We start from the raw sequence: 20,077 nt of genomic DNA, 5'->3' as shown, positions 1-20,077 counted from the left end.
ACCAGCACTTTTCTGGCAATTCTGGACATGATGAACTAGACTAGAGGAGGTGAACAGGAAAGGCTGAAAACTGACTTGTAAATCACCAAGCTATAGTGACAGCTGTTTTTTTTCTTTTTTTTTTTTTTTTTTTTTTTGACAATAACCAGAAGCAGATGCATCACTCATCACAAATCCATCCAACAGCAACAAAAAATCGCTCTTAAAAAGGCAGTGTCAAAAGCATAATGTAAACTTAAATGATTAGTAATTAAGTTTAACAGGCTCCAGTTAGTCATATTATGTACCTTAAAGCCTAAACACTCAGCTTTAAAGTAGCTCTAAGGAGGAAAAAAAAAAAAGAAAAAAGTATTGAGGTTTTTCATGGAATGTTAATTATCACATGGAGTCCCATCTACAGTGGTTAGAAGCAGCACTAAAAGCAGCAGCAGAAGAGTGTTAAATATTTTTCTAAGATTCAACAGGAGTGTGCACTTAAAGAACACAAAACTTGTCTACATTTGCTACAGCCACTTAGGTATGCAGCTGCATTCATCAAATATTTGTATAGAAAATACTTTAGAAATATTGACAGGAGGATAAATTGTATAAAGTTCTCACGAATAGGACAGAAATCAGCTTAGAGGCACAAGTACACATTATTACAAGTTTGCCACTCAAGTTGTTCAATTTGCAAAAAACCCCAAATATTTAATACTTTACTATAAGAGAGGTGGTGTTTCACATTTTATACTTTCCATTAAATTAAAGTCTTTAAGAGTGTACTGCGCAGTTATCATCCTAGCACTTACTCATTAAGATCAAGTATTCAATACTTATAGGTTAGGAAACACCACTGATTAGCTAACGAAAACACATGCAAAGCTTCAAAAATATCTGTGTGTACATTTCACACCACTTTTAACTGAACTTCTAAGCTTGTAAGACCTCTTTTCTTTTCTGAACAAGTAAGGTAAATAAAGCCTAAATGCAGTATCACGAAACTGTATTTGTAACAGTCTCACCTGTCCATTCATCAAAACGGAGCTGCTGGAATCCCAGTGATGACACCAAACAAGCTATTTTTGCTAAGAGTAGTTCACAGGGGAGCCCTGACTGCCTCAGTAAACAGATCAAGATCTTCAACTGACCCTGAGCTTTTCTTATCTTCCCTTGCTAGAGTTTCCCAGTATTTCAGTTCCCTCCTTCTTTTTGACTAGCTTCTTGCATGCTTTTAGTCTAGTGTAGTACAGTATCTGGATGATATATTCTGTCATTTACCTGCCACATTTTTTGAGAGCAAATTTCTGTAAGAAGTAAAATTCGGTTTCTGCACATTTAGGATAAGAATTTGAGAAATGCCTTACAGGGTCACTCAGACCAGTGGTCTCCCAAGCCCACAATTCTGTGTCTGACAGTGGCTCTAACTTGTATTCCCCAAGCACCCACAACTGTTAAATTAATGACATTAGATGAATTAAGGACATCAGACTAACCATCTGCACGCCACATTTGTGTACTCCACAGCCTTGGAGCCTTGGCTTTTTCTGAACCCCCCATCATATTCTTGTAAAGCCGTCTCTTCAAACTGAAGTTCCAGTCTTTTAGTATCTTCTTGTAAGGCTGCATTCCCTTGAACGTTTTTGTTGTCAGATGTAGAGACCTGAACTGTACACAAGAGTAAGAAGTCTTGCACAGCAACAGTACAGTATTTTCCGTCATCTTCTCAATGTCTTTGCTGATACACTCAACACTTGGCTAGCTGTCACTGACACTAGATAGAGTTTAGGAAACAGACACTATGGTTAAAAATAATTTTAAATTATTATTTAAGAAAAATCCGTTCTCATCAGTTCTACAAAAACTAGGGGTCCGCTCCAACTCTATTACACTTCACAGATGTGTAATAATTCCAACATTTGCCTAACATTACTTCTGGAGTTGCTGGCACTGGACTACTCTCCTTCCCATACCACTAGATAACAACCATCATTATCATCATCATCATAAAAAAGCATATTCCTGTCTAACTCCACTCTTGCATAGAAAATTCACACTGAAATAGAAGGGGTACCTTTGAATACATCAGAGCTGAGACAAGAGAACCCGAGCATCATAAGACCTAAAGAACCACCATGACGGCAGTGCAGAAGGAAAGAAATGCTAAGTATAGATGCTACTTTACAGGCCAATCCAACTTTAAGATTAAGATGCTATACAATAATAGGATAGAAAAGAGAAAGCAAAAGGTCATAAGACTTAATAGAGCGTAGGAGTGGTGTGATTCAGTACATAATCTTTGTTTCCATCCCACTTTTGTCCATCTCTTTAGAAAGTGTTCCATGTTCGAAGGTCTGCAGAAGTACAGCATGTGAGAAAATGAGCTACAGAAATGCTGAAAAAAAACAGCAGAAAAGATACAAAAGGGTCACACTAAAACAAGATCCATCCAAGGAAAAAGGATACAGTCTGCCCATTCAAACTGAACATAGAATTACATATGTGCTAGTATTAAGAAAAAAGCCACTGATATCAAAGTAGAAATAATTTATAACTTAATAATTACCTCATAAGCAATAGGCCAAAACAACTCTTAACTACTGCCTCAAAGCATCACACAACAAAAGCAGAGTTTATTTTTTAGTCAGAGAGAAACAGTTCTCAGCTGCACTTCATTTCGACTTCTCCTTACTTGAAAATTTGACAAAAGGTTAAAGAAAGAAATGACCTACCATATATGTCAAAATAACCTCTCTTCAACAGCTCTTCTGCTGAGTTACGTTAGAACTACCCTTAGGATTTTTCCTTCTGGAAGAATGAACAACATGTGCTCTTCAGTTTCCTAGCTTTCTTTGCAGTCTTGCTTGCTTTCTTTCTGTCTTGCTTGTTGAGCCAATGGAGAAAAAAAGAAATCTAAGCCAGCTAAAAGGTAGAAAGTATCCACCAGCCTTTAGAAGAGCCATTTTTCCTCTCATTTCCACCAAAGGCAAGTGACTGACATCCTAGCAGTTGTAGCCAGTACTCACTGTAATGCCCTAAAGCAACTTGTGCCATTAAGAGATTGTTTCACAGTGATTAAAGTCTTGGGAGAAGAACACAGCGCACACACACAATGAATATGATAAAAATGGGGAAAAAAATGATAATGCAATAGGGGAAAAAAAAGTAGCCCACTAATCCAAGAATTTGAAGCTCAAGAAAAATTTTAGCACCTTTTAAAAGAAGAATTGAACTGTGAAACAGACTATTTTGGTCTGGTCAAAACCAAACCATAAATACTGTTGGTCTTGTAAGTAATTTCCTTACTCAGCCCAGCATGACCATGCCAAGCTGATCTGCTTTCATCTTATTTCTGTAAGTAATTAGGTTACAAATTTAGAACACATTATCCTGCAACAACAGCTTTTAAATACCTATATCCAGTTCAATGACCACTCACATTCAGTCTTTGCTGCATTTGAGGTTTTTAATACTGTTTAAAGGTGATATAAATGCATCTGGAGGGTAGCACTAAGCAATTCTATCACCACTTGATCCTACAGGAACTAATTCTGTGAAAAGCGTGTGACATCCCGTAATACTATATTCTCCCACTAACAGGAGAGACAGGACTCAGTATCTGCCGACCTCACGTATCCTTTCAAACACCGGGAAAAGAGAAATTCACTCTCAGAAAACTAAGGCATACATACCCATGGAGTTAAATCAATACACAATGACACAGTGCTAACTCTCTGTTGTTGGAAAACTATGGATGCCTAGCCCAAAAGCACAAGTTTTGACTTCAGAGATGAGAGAACATTTAGGAAACAGGACATATTCACCATATGAAATAGTGGCACATTCTATTTGCCAGTACAACGCTTGCATCTAGTTTCTGTGAGCACAATCTATTAAATTGTAATGCCTCTTCTGCAAAAGCAGCTTTGATTTTCTTAGACAATTGACGTGCACTGTATTAATCCATGGTTAATCTATCTCCACACATAACCTGTCTCAACTTTGATTAACAGTAGCAGATAAATCAATGGTAATTTGATAAAGCAAGATAAACCAGGCTAACTGTAAGTATGCAGCTAATACTTTGAGGGACATTACCATTATTCAGGGTTTTAAGAAAAGCTAAAATAAATAAATAAAGATTCTTTTTTTAAAAAAGAAAAAAAAAAGGAAAGTTATCATGATCTTTCGTGTTGAAGAATATAAGAGCTCAATACCAAAACTGCCATGAAGAAAAGCTGCTTCCCTACCTCTGCCACACAAAAGATCAGTCTCCAAATAAATAACATACAGGAAATCAGGGGACCACACGGTGATAGGATAAGAGGCAACAGGCACAAATTCAAGTACAGGAAGTTCCATCTGAACATGAGAAAAACTACCTGACTGTGAAGGTGATAGAGCCCCTGAAGAGGTTATCCAGCAAGGCTGAGGAATCTCCTTTGCTGGAGACACTCAAAACCCACCTGCTCATGATCCTCTGCAATGCGATATAGATGACCCTGCTTGAACAGGGTGTTTGGACTACATGATCTATAGAGCTTCCTTCCAACTATTCTGTGATTTTGTGAAAAGGAGTTGTCAAGGGATACTACCTGCCCTGGATTTGACTATGAAGATCATCTCAGGTAACAGAAAATGTGATTATACTCTTGAATATTGACCGAGATGAGAGTTGATCGGCTCATCTCTGTCACCCAAACTGAGGCTAAGATCATGGGAAGACAAGGAATGAGAAACTTCAAATGAAATCATTTCTTGTTTCTGAACTAAATTTTACTATAGCATCTTTCCATTTGAATTTTAGCAGTATTTCAGCCTTGGACAAGATGAACATTTTAAGTTTTGCTACTCTTGCATACATCCCTCACTAAATGCAAGCCACCCATATTGCTATCACACTGCTAACAACACACTCATACACAAATCCCTTCCATTCTTCATGCTACTGAAATGAGGGGCACCTCTTCTAGGCACTAACACACATTACCCCCTTTGAAATTCTGATATTTGTTATCAGAACCTCATGAGAAATCACGTCAATACTAGTGCCTAAATGAGGACTTTTTTTTTCCACTCTCTTCTTCCTGACTTCACAATGCATACTTATCCCTGGAAACAGAGCGGGAATGCATACAGACACCTCCCCATGGCTACTGCCAGGTCAAAGAGCAGTTGCTGAGGTTGCACCAGCACTTCCTCCTTATCAAAGGTTTATAGTTCTGCCAAATTCACCACTATAGAGAGCATAAAAGTATCACTGAAAAACTTATAAAAATGAGGCACTTCACAGTGACTTTTCACACAGCACTTGATGCTAATACTCAGCTATGGTCTTTAGATGCAAAAATATTCTCTCACCGTGCAATACTTGAGCACTGCTAACAGCTGTTGTAAAGGACCATTTCACTCTTCTATCCCTTAAAATATCCTTCCCCAAAATTGGCCGTGGCTGTAATAAATTTATTTTCTGAAAACCATTTGAGAACCTTTTGACTTATCTGTTACACTCAAATAAACCAGTATTTTCCCACTGCTCCCCCACAGTATGAACCCTAAGGCAATACAAGGATGAAATTCATGGTTTGTTTTCTAACATATTTTTCTACAATCCAGCTCAACAACATTGTTGCACATACCTTTTAGCAACTCTTTCCTCTAAATCTAGAGAAGAGACAGAAAGCAAAAGGTCATAGAATTGAGGGAAAATCAAGTACTAAAAATGTCAGAAGAAAGTTGCTTCAATTCTTACTCATCATATTTGTTTATAAGATAATTACAGCTTACCAAAACTGATACATGATGCAATAGGAAAGTCACTTAAGGAAACACAATGCATTGCAGTGATTCTCATAAAGCAGATAGTAATTATGTTGAAACAAATGCATTTTTGTATCTCTTTCTTCCTCATCTTGTAAGAAAGCAGAACTAGATCCACAAGAGAATGTAAATGTCTTGCCACTTCCTAGACTACAGTGCCCTCAGATTAGCAACCACTCTCCACATTGGCAAATGGCCAATTTAGCCAAAAATAAACAAAGAGAGAAATAACAGAGACTTAAACCCCCAGATTTAACTCCACAGAGCAACAACAAAAATATTCCTTTCCTCTTAGTCACTCAACACTTGGCCCACGTGCAGTCGCGCCGGGTTCACATCATTGATCTGTATTGATGATCATTTTCTCCCCCACCAGCCAGTCCACAGACTACACACTCTGCTTGCTCCTAGCCCCAAATGGGATATCACTCATCAGGAATGAAACTCTCCCAAGTCTGGAAATGCCTCACATCAAAACAGCCAGGTGTGGATTTCACATTCCCGCCAGACCTAGAGGAATCTGAATCTGAACTTCAACATCCTGGCAAAGTATTCAAACCATTTGTTATGCCATAACTCTTCTGCAGAAAAGAAGTATGCAGTATTGCCTCTGTCTTTGTCTCCTTCCTTAAAGATTAGAGTCATTCCTTATCCAAATCATTTGTGCGTCACTAATGTTACCTCTGCTCACTTTCTCATTCAACTGATGCATACTTTTAGAGTTACAGTGGTTTTATTAGTATGCAATTGGACATCCTTGGGAGTATAAAAAAAGTGCCTATCAAGAGGTATGCAGATTTTAATTACTTTTTAAGGCTTACTTAAACATACCCTGACATATAAATAACTTATGTGTTCAGAATCTTGCTCCGTACTTGGGCCTGAACTACACTTAATGCATTTCACCACATAGTTATGTCAGAGGCACAGGGAGGAGGATACAAACATAAAACACTTGTTTGCCAGAATTGCTGTGTTGGATAAAGCACTTCAGTAGGCTGACAGAAAAATGATTTTAAAATTCAGAGAATAGGCCACGTTTCCACCAGATGAGTTTTCTGTCATGAATGTACCAGCAAATCTTTTCATATATGCAAATGCCTCACATTGCTCATTAAGAAACCAACAGCACTTAATAAAATTATTTACGAGAAGTTTTAAGGATTTCTGATGAACGAACAAAGTAATAACTACTTCGGTGCTCCAAATGCCACGATATCAAACCTTTCTACACCACTATTTGTCACATTAAGGATTTCTCTTTTTTAATGGCCAGATGCTACAGCTTAAGAATTTTAAATATGAGAGCAGACACTGATTACTTATTTTTCTAAGAAGCAGCAGACTGCTTGGATTCTTAGCCTTCAGAACTCTAAAAGCCTAATGTTTGAATAGAAACGCAGTTAATCAAAAGTGCAAATCAGCAAAACTGGAGAGCTGCAACAGGTAGTTACAACTGTTACTATTTCATGCTAAGCCTCAGTCTTTCAGGAGACATCAGGACAGAATCCACATCTGCAAATGCCCCAGGATTTTTAAAAGGCTACAACTTCAAACGGCAGGAAGAGATTTTAATTAAAAAGTAGCAAATCAAGTCTTATGAAAATATAATTATTTGCATGGGAAAAATGAACTTCAGGCTATATTATGCTTTACATGTCCATAAGCCTTGGTATAAACGCTGATCTCTACATCACACTTTTACTGCCTCTACCTCGCGTGTTGCTGGGGTAGTCAAAGAGGGCTGGTACCCCTCAATGGCCCAGCCAATTCCTGCAAACTCCCAAGAAGGTTAAATCAGTTGCCTGAAGAAATATTTTGATTTATGTATCAAATTAAGTCTGTATCTTGCGAAAAGAAATTCAACAAAGCTGAAGTAAAATGATCGTCTTTACCATCATCTAATTTCTATGGAATAAAAATTAGTACCAATAGCTGTTCTATACATTGTAAGGAAACATGACATGATGTGGAAGGAGGCAAAGTTTGAAAGAACTCCTTTGAAAGAGGTGATCATATATTAATAACAACGTTAATTAGATTTAACGTCCCTAGTACCCTGGTTCACGAAGCGCTGCAATATAAATATTTGATATCCTGTTAAACCATATACACTATTAATCATTAGTTAAAACTTCAGCATGTCAAATAAAGAGGGCTTTTGGATCACAGTACGTTAGAAATCAGTTTACCTGTATAACAGGCAGCTACACTCCAAAGCAATGGATATTTACCTGCAACTACAGTTCCAAGACGATTATGATGAAAGAAAAAAGCAGCAGCATTTGTGAAAATTCAGGTGACAGATTAAAACAAAAGATCACAGGCGTGGATGCCTAATCAGAGGCACATCAAAGGCACCCTGTTCTTAGGCGATTCAGGCAAAACACCTCAGTCCTCCAAAGAGGCGGCCCGGCCGCTGCGGGCACCCGAGCCGCGCACCGAGGCAGCGGAGCCGAAGGGAACCCCGCTCACCCCGTCAAGAGCTCCCCTAGAGCCCGGTTACACGGAGCGCGCCAAGTGACCCGGTAAGCGGCTGCGGCAGGCAGCTTATGCCCAAATTTCCCAGGCACAGACCCCAACGGGCTCTTCCCCCCTGTCCCCAGCCCTGAGCGCTCCGGCTGGGGGTTGTTTTCCCCTGCCCTCTTCCCCGAAGAGCCGCCTCCCCTCCGAGGCCCCCAGCCCCGGGCACTCCTGGGCGCAGAGCTCGCCGTTGGTGTCGCTACCGCCGGCCGCTCTTTGTCGCGCCGCCTCCACCGGGCTCCCCCCGCTCCGCCACACACGCCCGCCGGCCGCACGCGCTCCGCGGCGGCGGCACCTGCAGCCGCCAGGGCGGCCCCGAGCGCCGCAGGCCTNCTTGGGTGCCGGGCTCTGTTTGGGTCCGTTTGGGTGCAGGGCTCCACTTGGGTGCCGGGCTCTGTTTGGGTCCGTTTGGGTGCCGGGCTCCACTTGGGTGCCAGGCTCTGTTTGGGTCCGTTTGGGTGCAGGGCTCCACTTGGGTGCCGGGCTCTGTTTGGGTCCGTTTGGGTGCCGGGCTCCACTTGGGTGCCGGGCTCTGTTTGGGTCCGTTTGGGTGCCGGGCTCCACTTGGGTGCCGGGCTCTGTTTGGGTCCGTTCGGGCGCCGGGTCCCGTTCGGGTCGCTCTGGGCACACTGGGTTACACTTTGTCCTGCAGCGCGGCCGCTTGCACAACCCGCGGCCTCCCGCAATCGGGCGGCGCTGGCCGGAGCGGGGCACAAAGGTCGGGGGCCCCGCGACGCCCTCGCCCGCCCCGTCCGTCCCTCGCTCCCCTCCCCGAGGCGGCGGCAGCAGCGGGCCGGGCGGCCGGAGCCCCTTTTTTGGGTCGTTTTGAGCCCGTTTTCCAGGTGAGTCTCGCAGCGGGGCACGCGGCGCCGCGGGACGGGCCCCGACGGGGGGGTCCCGGTGCCGGCCCCGCAGCGCCACCTGCCGCCGCCGCCGCGCGCCGCCGCCGCGCGCCGCCGCCGGCCGCACGTCCCCGCGGACACACGGGCTGCGCCGCCGCCACCGTCGCCTCCTGCACCGGCCCGGCCCGCCCCGCGCCCGCTCCCAGCGCCGGCCGCGCCGCCGCCACGCCCCCCCACCGACGCACGTACGCGCCGCGGGGACACGCCCCCCGCCGCGCCCCGCCCGCCTGGGGAGGCGCGGCCCCTCCTGCCGTGCTGCCTGGGCGCGGGGGGGGGGTGAGGTGTTCCCCAACGGTCGCGCCCAACGGTCGCCGTCGTCGCCCAACCGTCGCCGTCTTGGTGCCCCGCGGCGGGCACAGGGTCAGCGAGGCCATCCGTGCCCCGGGGTTGCCTCCCGCCTCGCCGCGTCCCGCAGGGACATAATGTTTATCCTGACGTTCAGCTTTGGATGTGCAGGGGGAGGCTCAGGCCGGGAGAGGAGCCAGGCACGGTCGCTCCTGCAGAGGAAAGAGGCCATTAAAGGCAGCTTTGCCAGGCCTGTACCCCTGGTTGTTTTATAGGGGCGAGGAAATACATCTTCAGTGCTGCATTTTAGTCTGACTTCAAACTAAAAACTGCCTTCCTACCCCCGTTTTTTTCAGGGTAGCTTGTCTGGACTATTACCTGAGGCATTAAAAGAAATAGAAGAATCTGAAGTGACTTGACTTTGCCAAGACAGCTAGTTACACCAAACAAGGCCAGAAAAAGAGAATTTGCTAGACCCCTAAAAAACTATTAAAGTGAAACCTCCACTTTTCCCCACCTCTTATTGCTTCTATTTAACCATTTATAACTGAATCATTCTCAAGTATGAAATCCTGGCCTCTAGCTTCCCATAATTTGACCGTATATCCTGTTTCACATTCTCATTGCTTAAATCAGAGAGACGGAGCCGCTGGTTCCCTTTCCGGGGGGTACAAAATGGCCGGTTGACCTGCTGTTGTTGTGCGCAGGCGCTTGCTGGGGAGGCCTTCGCACCTTGCCACGCTGCAGCTCGCGCTCCGTTAGAGCTTTCCAGAGCAGCAATGCCTTTATTTCACTGCAGAGAATCAGCTACTTCAACTCCGACCTTGTTCAATAATAAGGGGCTTGGAATGGAGTGAATATGAGTGGAAAAAGTGGAGCATTGAAAGAGAGATGGAGAGAGGTGGAAAGGGAAGGGACTGGAGAACCAAAAAAAGCCTTCCTTGAAATCAGATTCTTGCTGAGAAGCTACGATGGCTACGGAAAGTGTCTAGGTGTTGCAGCTGGCTGCTCAGAGGTGTCATCTTCATCCAAACTGATCACTGGCCTACTGTCTTTTTGGTCTCCAAGCTGAATGTGAACAGACTAAAGCGTTCTGATTACAACTTACCTCATCTGACAGCATTTCTTGTCCATCTCAGTGGCCCCAGTGCTTCTAGGGTGCATGTTACCCAAAGCTCATTTTTAAACAAAGTAGTTTTCTTCAAAATCCTGTGCAATTTGTCATAGATCAGAGAAGGATCTGCAGTTCTAGCTTTTGCCTTTCTTTTGTACTTTAACCTTATATTTAAGGTAGCTTTGTAGCTAAAGCTTTAATCCTTTCGAAGGGTTGCAAGACCAGGTTAAGACGGAGCTTGGGATCTCTCTTGAATATAGCTGCTTAAAGACCAGTTTGTTTCTTTGGTAACCAATCTCCTCCCACTGGCTTTCACAAACCCTAATTTTAGCCTTTGCCCAGCTGGCAAATCCATTCATAAGATGCTTGAATGAGGCAGGCTTGGCTATTTCTAACCAAGAGATTAAAATCTTCTGTCAGACCAAGAAACTGTCATACCTGAAGAAGTTTGACAATAAAGCACAGGATCAGCAGCATTTTTTGCAAAGAGCCAAGTAACCTTTTCTTTAAGCTCTGTGATGGCAATTTAAAAGAAAAGACCTAAATACTAGTTCATTCTGTCCTGTAGGTGCTGTTTATTGGTGTGCTAAAGAACACAAAAAAATGCTGTGAGGAAAATCATTTCTGTTTGAATTTAGCAAAGCATTATTTGAAATAACAAAGCAATAGCAATAGATTCAAGGAAAGAGCACAAGTCGAAGGATGACAAAGGAAATGGAAAAATGACTGGAAATATCTTTATTTTGTCCTAATGGACTAATCTTTGGTGTGAGGATCTATTAAGACAATGCTTAATGGAAATGAGAAAAGTACTTATGAAACTAATGCCTCCGCTGTTCCATCCCTTCTCCTTTAGAGATTTCAATTCCTTTCTTCAGGTGGAAAGGAACTGAAAAGAAATACACAGTTGAGGCCCTTTATGAATTTGGAACCTGAGCATTTTGATTTCAGAAATGCACTTCCTAATGACTTTACTATCAGTCTTTTTTTCTGACAGTGAGGTTGAGCCATGAGACCAACATAGGCATCGACTGTTTTCTTTGAAACCATCGCCCTCTGGAGGGAGTATGAAAAATCACAGAAGGATTCAGTGGAAATTCCCTTCTATATCACTGAGTAACTGTATTTATGTTCTAGAGGCCAGGAGCGAATCTACAGAGTGATGCAAAAGCGAATGCTAAGCCGGCAGAGCCACAGTGGCAAGGATGCTCATGTCAGCAAAGGCTGGAGGAGAACCAATCCCCCCATCTGTCTGCCCCATTACTCTCCTCCCCTTTATCTCTAAACTCTTTATCTCTAAGCTCACTGGACATGCATTCTACAACAGACGTACTTTCTCTTCCAACTTCGCCTTGGATCTCTTCCAAACTGGTGTCATCCCCTTTGCTGGCCAAAATAGTTTTAATGCAATCTCTAAAGAATTCCTGACTACCTGATCTCAAAGTCTGCATTCCATCCTCTTTCTTGACCTTTCAGATTTTTTTTTTCCATTATCTTCATTATCCTTTCCCTTTTGATCTTTTATTCTTGCAACATTTTGAAAAATTTCTTCTCCTCTTTTTATCTCTCTGATTTCATGACTAGCATCTATTTAAGTAGGCTTTTCTTTTTGTTTCCGAGGGCTTCACTTGGATTTTTTTTTCTCCCATTTCAATGTCCCAAATAACTGAGTGTGAATGAAAGCAAGCTTCTGCTTTCTCAGACTTCTGCCTGTCCTCTTTGTATTACATGAAAATACTCCACAGAGGCCTGTCCAATTTGATGCACAACAAACTGATCTCTCCTAGCCACAGATCTAGTGACCAGTTTAACCCTGAGCATGTCAGCAGGACATGGCATCTATTACACCTGTAGAGCCAGATGCATCCAGTATTTAGCGTTTCAAAGAAGAATGCAGAAGCTAAATAATATATTAAGTAAGAAATAAGCATCTCTCTAGGTCCCCAAAGTCCAGCAGCAGAAGCCCTGAAACTTGAAATTAGTAGAGCAATCCAACTTAATTTCAGCCTTCCTCGAACTAGCACAACAAATACAGAGGACTCAAAGATGGTCATATTTTCCTTCCTCATTGCACCTAGAACTGTATTTTACTTTCCACCCAAAAACCCCTTTTCACATTTATGTTCAGCCAGTTGGCTGAAACATCTCCTTTGGCTCTCTGCCCCGCTTCAGGCCATCAGATTGCAAACTGTGGAACTCCGAGTAAGGTCACAGGGTTTACAAATAGTTTCATAAGCCCAGCAGAAATTCAAGTGTAGAAGAAGGTTAGTCTTCAGAAGAGAGGTCTCAAGTTTGAAAGAATTACTTAGCTCTCAACGAGGAATCTTAAGCCCAGAAACAGGGATCTTCTCCTGAAAATAAGTGCCCAAAAACAGAGCTGGAAGTGGGAATGTTGATGGCACAGTATGGAGAACTGTCTTCAGTCCCCAAAGAAAGATGGCTAATAAAAATAATCTTTCTTGCCTGGCAATTTTATCTGATTGCCTGACAATCTTTGAACTTTTCATTGTTCTCCTATTAAGCTATATCCAAATTAGTGATTACACAGTCAGTCTGGTGCTTCTTGTCCTTCCTTGGCTTGTTGTTCTTCCTTCTTATTATCTGTGCACATTATTCCATTTATATTCCCCGCCCCTCTATCTTTTTGATATTGTTTCAGAGTCATGTGTGTGTGCCTTCCTCTGCACAACTCTCTGTGGTTTGACCTTGTAACAAGTTTATAAAGCTCTAATGTAGGTAGTTAGTCTCTCTAGAAAACAATCTTATGCTTTGCCATTTGTAGCAATTATTAATTTGTATCTGTACCCATTCTTGACTTGCCATTTTGAGACTGGATGCATCTTCAGCCTGAAGTTAAGACAAACTTTTACTTGGATTTCAGACCAGGCCTCTTTACTGTCGACTTGCAGATACTTTTTACTAGCTTAACTTGATGATCTGCTTACTTTGTTTTTGAAATGTATGCAAATGTGCTTGTAAATGAATGCAAACATGTGAAATAACTCACAGATCTGTAACAAAATAGGGGAAGTACCAACAGGAGGAATTTCAAGAGTTGGTACCATGTAAGTTAAATACTTATGTGGTAAATCTTAATGAAATTAGACATATGTGGTTTTTAGATTCTCTTCAGGTATGATAATCTTTCCTGAAAAACAGCTTAGGAGTGGTAATTATGTTAATGGTGATACCTCCTATCTGATGATGTTGCCTTGTAAAGCTTATGTTCTACATATTTATCAGTCAAAAGCATACTAAAACTAAAGTATACTGTTTGCATATTTTATTAAAAAATGCAATAAATTTTATTGTTGAAAGCAAATTAGATGTACAATAAGACATCCATAACACCCTGTAAGCTACTGTAAGACATGTAAACACCACCATAATTCTTATCCTCTTTTTCTAAATCTTCACCAAGATAATCTTGCACGCTGCTTTTTTTTTATTATTATTACTTTTGCTTGATGTAGCTTTTCAGCTAGTGTATCTCTGTTATAATATCACAAAAAAGATATATTGCTCTTTTATGCTGTGCCTCTACTCAAGTTTTTCTTGTTTGTTTTTGTGTAATGGCTCTTTCACCCTTATCAGAGCTGTGGCAATATGGCCTTGTAGGGTGGCAGTACAGTCATGACTCTGCTTTGAACATCAACAAACACATTTCTAAATAAATTTCTCTTTTCTATAAGTATGACTTGCTTTTTTTTTTCTGAGATATTGCCAACCTTTTCTTTCTATTTAAAATGGAAAATATTTTCAAATTTTACTTAGATATCTGAATATAAGAATTCTTTGAGGGAGAATCAGTTTCAGAATGATTCTTTCTGAAATTATCCTTTGATTTTACCCCTACTTTTTGAGTTTCTTTCAGTAGATTGCCTCAATTCAGCAACTGGGGCAGTTAATTTGAATTCTAAAACCTACATAGCCATGCAAGCTAGACTGGAAATATTCTGAAACTAAAAGTAAAGGAGACTAACATTTTTTTTTTTCTTTCCATGGAACATACTAGTAGAAAATAATGACTTGTGCTTATGACTACAAGAATGGTAGAATCTTTGGAGACAGACCATAAAACCCATTAATGTGAATAATAATGTTCTTGATCTGGGCATGATGAGTTAGCCTAGTTTAAAGTTATTTTGATTTGTGAGCATGCATAATTTTATAGCATTTCCCTGTAGTCTTCACCCATATGTTTCGTCACTCATCAGTTAACCTGATGAGCAATGAAAACAATGATCTCTCTTGCTGAGAACTTGTGATCTGAAACTAAAACATTTTGCACCTCCTGGAGTCTGTATTTCTTCCTTTTCAGTCAGCTCAACTGCCAGATGCCAGAACAGTAGTAGCAGAATTTATATATCCAGTCTTAACCAAGAATCTTTTAACTTCTGACACAAAGATGGACACATATATAAGTGGCTGTAGCATTTGTGCACAGACAGAAAAAAATAAAGTCCTTCATCATATGCATGAATCTGGCGTGGTACAGGTGAAATCGAGATATGGCATCCAGTTCCCTCCTAGATGCCCATACTGATCCAAGCACAATTCCATACCATGTGTTCTTATGTCTATAAGATGCTAAGAAATTTCCATTACCACCTCTTGGGCAAACGAAGTACTCTTCAGAGAGATGCTTGATTTGTGTACCAAAATACACATCAGATGTTGTCATAAGCAAAGCCAGTAAACTTAATTCCCTTTCTCAAGAAAACAGTATCAGCTACACAATCACCTTTAAGGAAAAACAAAAAAAAAGGTTTGATACTAGCATACAAATCATTTCCCTATAGCTCTGTGGAGCTATACAGACAGTCTTCAGTATGCTTGTATAAATCTGTGTGCTGCAGTGCAAACTCTACACAGTCTTCATAAATCTTGATAGAAGATTGCAAGGGGGAATTAAATCATTCATATTGAAGCCTTTTTTTTTTTTTTTTTTTTTTTTTTTTTTTTTGAATATATTGCTTGAATTTCACTCTGCTTTTCAGGGCTTCCTAAAAGGTGCGAACACTTACTTTACATTTGGTAGATCTGCTACTTGCATGATCTTCAATTCCTGGCTCTTGTCAATCTCTCAGCAGTTGTTTTTCTTGCAGAGGAGCTAGTATCTCTATTGGCTCACTGAGTCAACACTGCATACCAGCCTTCTAAGCCAGCCCACTATAAGACTGGTTTTGTATATCACCCAGCAAATATCCATTTTGAGTAATTTTAGTTTGCTCCAGGCACAGCAATTAGGGTGTTTGTTACTGCATTTGCAATTTGAAGACTCAGTTCAGCCTTCTTCTCAACAATGTAGCCTGGGAAATACAATACCTCCAAGTTGCTTCTCCTTGCAGTTTTGAGTGAGAGCATTTCAGGTTACATTCCAAGGAGCTGAGGCTGAACAGGAGTCGCAGTTCACAGGGCAGGAGTCCTTTGTCACGACATATCTCTTCAAGACCCTCAGTGGTTAGGATAAGATAGGTGTGTGTAAGAGTGACTGGTTTTAGCAGCACAATTCCTTGTTCTCACTGACTGTCGTTTCTACAGCTAAAGGCCTCCTCTTACCTGTTCAGTCAGTGTAGAAAAACTCAGTGCTTAAGAACTGTAAACACTCAAGTAAGAGTCACGTTACTGCCATGAGCTTTAGTGGACATCTCTGACCCATTTATCACAGCATAAACTAAATCTTTATGGAAAGAGTTTGTCAGTCCTTCCATGATGGCTAATCAGTGTTTTTTTTTTTTTTTTTTGTTATTACAAATACACATAGTTGGGGCATATGCATTCACTTAAATACAATGCAGCTCTGGGAACTGAAGAGTCTCTATTTTGCTTCTCATCTGAAAGTCACTTTTCTCAAAATTTGCCTCAATGTCTGATCCTTTGTTTTGATTGATTTTAACTTCTTTCTTAGGAGTGGGTTGTCTGTGGTGAGCTTAAGCATCAATAGGTTGTTTGGATGTAAAATAGATTTCTCTTGACTATCATAGGTAATGTGCAATGCTCCGTCAGACATGATTTTTTTAAATGAAGGTTAAACTGAAGGACTGCCCAATAGATGCTGCCCAATAGGTGCAGCATACCTAGATAAGAAATCATAGTTATTACATCTGGGTTAGCGAAACAATTGTAACTTGATTAGTGCAAACAGCTTTTGAATGCAGTATGCTTTGTTTAATAGTATTCACAATACCTATATATCATGAATATTTCAGTGTTTTGCCATCTGACTTTTATACTCCCAACTTTTAGTGGGTAAATGATAATGTCACTGACTGTAAGCACTGGGAGAGAGGCTGTAAGTCTCTCTACTGACCATGGGGGAAGGGCTGATTCTGAGCTTTGGTCTCACAATATATTACATTTGTCCATGTAGTGCCCAAAAGCACCTCATAAACATTCAATTACATACTGACCCTCAGACAGAAAATATACTGTACAGCCATTTCCTTTGGGACTGCCTGAGAGTTTCTTCCTTATCAGTAATTGCATATTTGCACTTTTCATGATTTTTTTTCACAATAAAAAAATCCATCGGAATTTCCATAAGACTGAATAGTTGTATTCAGTTATATTGAATTTCACTCTCAGTCACGATTTTGTTGAATTGGAACTTACCTTTTTTTTTTTTTTTTTATAGCATCCTAGATTGGAATCTCATTACACATGGGCTGCCCTCAGAGGAGTTTTCTCTTAATTTATGATTCTCAAGAAACACCAGGTCGTTGGAAGTTGTGAATTATATATGTGCACTGTGCTCTTTTGGAAGAAAGCCCATTGAGTCTTCCCTCTCACTTGCTTAGCTATGTTTATGCAGAACTTATGCCTCAATCCTTGAAAAAAATATTGCACCTACTGTAAAACTACACAGAAATTTTCAAGTTTCAGGTAGCAAGAGCAGTAGAAGATAACATGTAAGCAGACTGCATATCGAGGACTTATGTTCTTGTTTCGGCAGCCATCTGTTATTTCATCAATCTGTAGCTGTTTTAGAGCCTCTGCTTCTTTTCCACAGTAGGCAGAGAGATAAAGGTGCCTGGATCAGGTTGCAGAACTGTAGAAAAGGCTCTTGCAGCAACAGCTACAAATTTTGTATAATGTCAGAAAGGTCCAAAATACCAGAGGAGCACAGGGATGAGGCAGGGAAGAAAGAACAAGGCTGTTCTCTAAATAAATAAATAATCTACATTCTGCATTGATGCAGAAAGTGCAGCATGAGCAATCCCTGTGATTGCTATTATACAGCATAAGGAAGGGTGATTTACTCTCTCAGTGAATACCTCCCATCACCTCTTAGATACTGCTGGAAATAATATTGCTAGTTCAGTCAGTGCCCTCTTTGCTCCCACACACGGCTATATTGTGCCCGAGACTAAGTCACTGCAAAATGTAGATTCCATTCTCATGGACCAAAACGAGTTTATTTGGTGTTGTTAGTTGTGAATTAGCCACAAGATGAGTACAGAGTTTGTGTTTCTGTAACAGTTAATTTCACAATAGTAGAAGGTTATGAACAGAGCTGGAGTCTGTAGGGCGATTTTTTCTTCCGTTCCCTGTCCCAACTGCATTTGGTATCCAAGATGCTTTGCTTTATTTTCTTTTGTTCCTTCTCTCTGACTAATCACCTGGCATATTACTTGCAGCAGACCATACCTGATTTATTGCCACTCTTTAGATTGCCTGTAAAGGAATATGATGAAAATGAGGAAAGCAGCACAGGAAAGCAGAGAATCAAAGGGAAAGGGAATCAAAAGAGAGCACAGCACAGAGAAGATAAGCAAACACAAGGACTGCGAAGGAGGAGACAGAGACCAGAGGCAATTGATTTTTAGCTTTCCTTACTATTCCTCTTTTTGGGTGAACAAATGCTGCCTTTGCCTCAGTGCGGCAAATTTGGGACTTGGGGAGAGAATGCAGATTGGGAGAGAATAGGGAAAAGGGGGGAAGAGATTTGCACAGAGGAAGCATACATATTTGGAGGGGAGAACAACTTAAAGAAGAGGAAGAAGCATAGAAGAGGGTGGGAGAGTGAGAGAAAGAATTATCTAGAGCTAGAGAGAAGGAACAGGAAAGGTCATGAGAGGGAAAACTGAAAAACTGTAAACTACTGAGGAAAGAAACAGGTATAGGGAAAGAGGCAAAAGTGGTAATAGAAAGCAAGAAAGCAAGAAAGCAAGAAAGAAAGAAAGAAAAAGATTGGAAATAGAGTCAGCTGCTTTGTATTCCTGTAAAAAATATTGTGCAAAAACATTACTACATAAATAAATACCTAACAATAATCGTTTTTACAGAATAACAAACAGGGACAAAATTCTAGAGGGGAAATGACTGCAGTGAACAGAGTGCCCTGAAGCCCCTCTCCCTCAACGCAGCAGGTCCTCATGCTGGGCTTGGCCACACAGTGTTTTTTAATTTTTTTTTTAAATTTTATTTTTTTTCCGAATGATCTTACAGATGTGCGTGCATGGTAGGAAAATATAGGAAGCAGGTCACTTCTGATTGCTTCACTACTTCTCTGTTACTACAATTTATACAGTAAAATTGCTTAAAGCACCAAATTGTAGCACTGATTCTGAGTAGATAGAATGTTTTAAAATGCAAGAATTGAGTTTGAAAGGGAACCCTAGCAAATCTAGTACTGTGCACTTTGTTACTGCTGATTAAATCTAACTACTTTGTTGTGATTTGTCTCCACATTATGTGGAGAGCTGAATAAGTTTTTGGACATGAGCTAGTTTACAGCCTTGTAAACCCTTGCTCTCTGGCCACCCTCCTTTTTCTTAATGAATGACTGGTCAAAGAGGAAGAGGGTTGGGGATGAGATATTAGAAATGATTCATATCATTTCTATGATATGGGGAGGGAGAGAGAGATGCAACAAGATTTTCAGGCAGATAGATGCCTAGAAGTAGATGAAGGAGAACACAGGAATGCAAATAGGTGCACATAGGTGTGAAGGTGCACACAGGAATAAAAACTGAGAAAAGCACTTAAACAAGGCTATGTATTAAAACAGCAGTCTTCTTTTCAGGCTGTGTAGGTCACTGAGATTGCCAGCTAGCAAACAGGAAGATAAATTGCATGCAGCCCACAGGCCAAGAACCAAGAACAGGACACAGTAGCATCATGTTCACACATACAGGAAAAAAAAAAAAAAAAAAAAAAAAAAAAGAATAGAAAGGCCAGGAGTTCATTCAAAATTTCTTGAGTTGGCAAGACAGAGAAGTACATGGAGGAGGATTGTAAAAGCTTTTATTCAAGAGACCAATTTGCCTGCCTGTGGAATGATCACAAGGTTAGGCACGAAGTAGAGGCCATTGGTAAGTTAAAGTGCTCTAGGTTTTGCACCCTGGAAGAAGAGGTACGGGCCAGCAATATCTCTTCGCAAGGTCCCGGGCATGCAGTTTTCTGGCCCATCCTACCTGCCTGTATTTCATCTGCTCATGCAGTGGTGGTG

At 41.1% G+C, this 20,077-nt stretch overlaps 1 protein-coding gene across 2 annotated transcripts in view; it reads right to left on the bottom strand.

Moving 5' to 3' along the window:
- MPP5 (membrane palmitoylated protein 5) overlaps positions 1–8,070 on the bottom strand; it is a 46,120-nt gene extending 38,050 nt beyond the window's left edge. The window contains exon 1 of one of the 2 annotated variants that reach the window (XM_026038204.1): positions 8,034–8,070. The gene's annotated coding sequence lies outside the window, so the exon portion shown is untranslated. The remainder of the gene's footprint in view (positions 1–8,033) is intronic. The other variant, XM_026038205.1, reaches the window with a different exon arrangement.
- Between the last annotated feature and the right edge of the window lie 12,007 nt (positions 8,071–20,077).

Source organism: Nothoprocta perdicaria, unplaced genomic scaffold (genome assembly GCF_003342845.1).
Source record: "Nothoprocta perdicaria isolate Ctin4 unplaced genomic scaffold, notPer1 scaffold_204, whole genome shotgun sequence".
Taxonomy (NCBI): domain Eukaryota; kingdom Metazoa; phylum Chordata; class Aves; order Tinamiformes; family Tinamidae; genus Nothoprocta; species Nothoprocta perdicaria.
The sequence above is the reverse complement of the archived record's forward strand: the minus strand, read 5'-3'. Positions and strand labels throughout refer to the sequence as shown.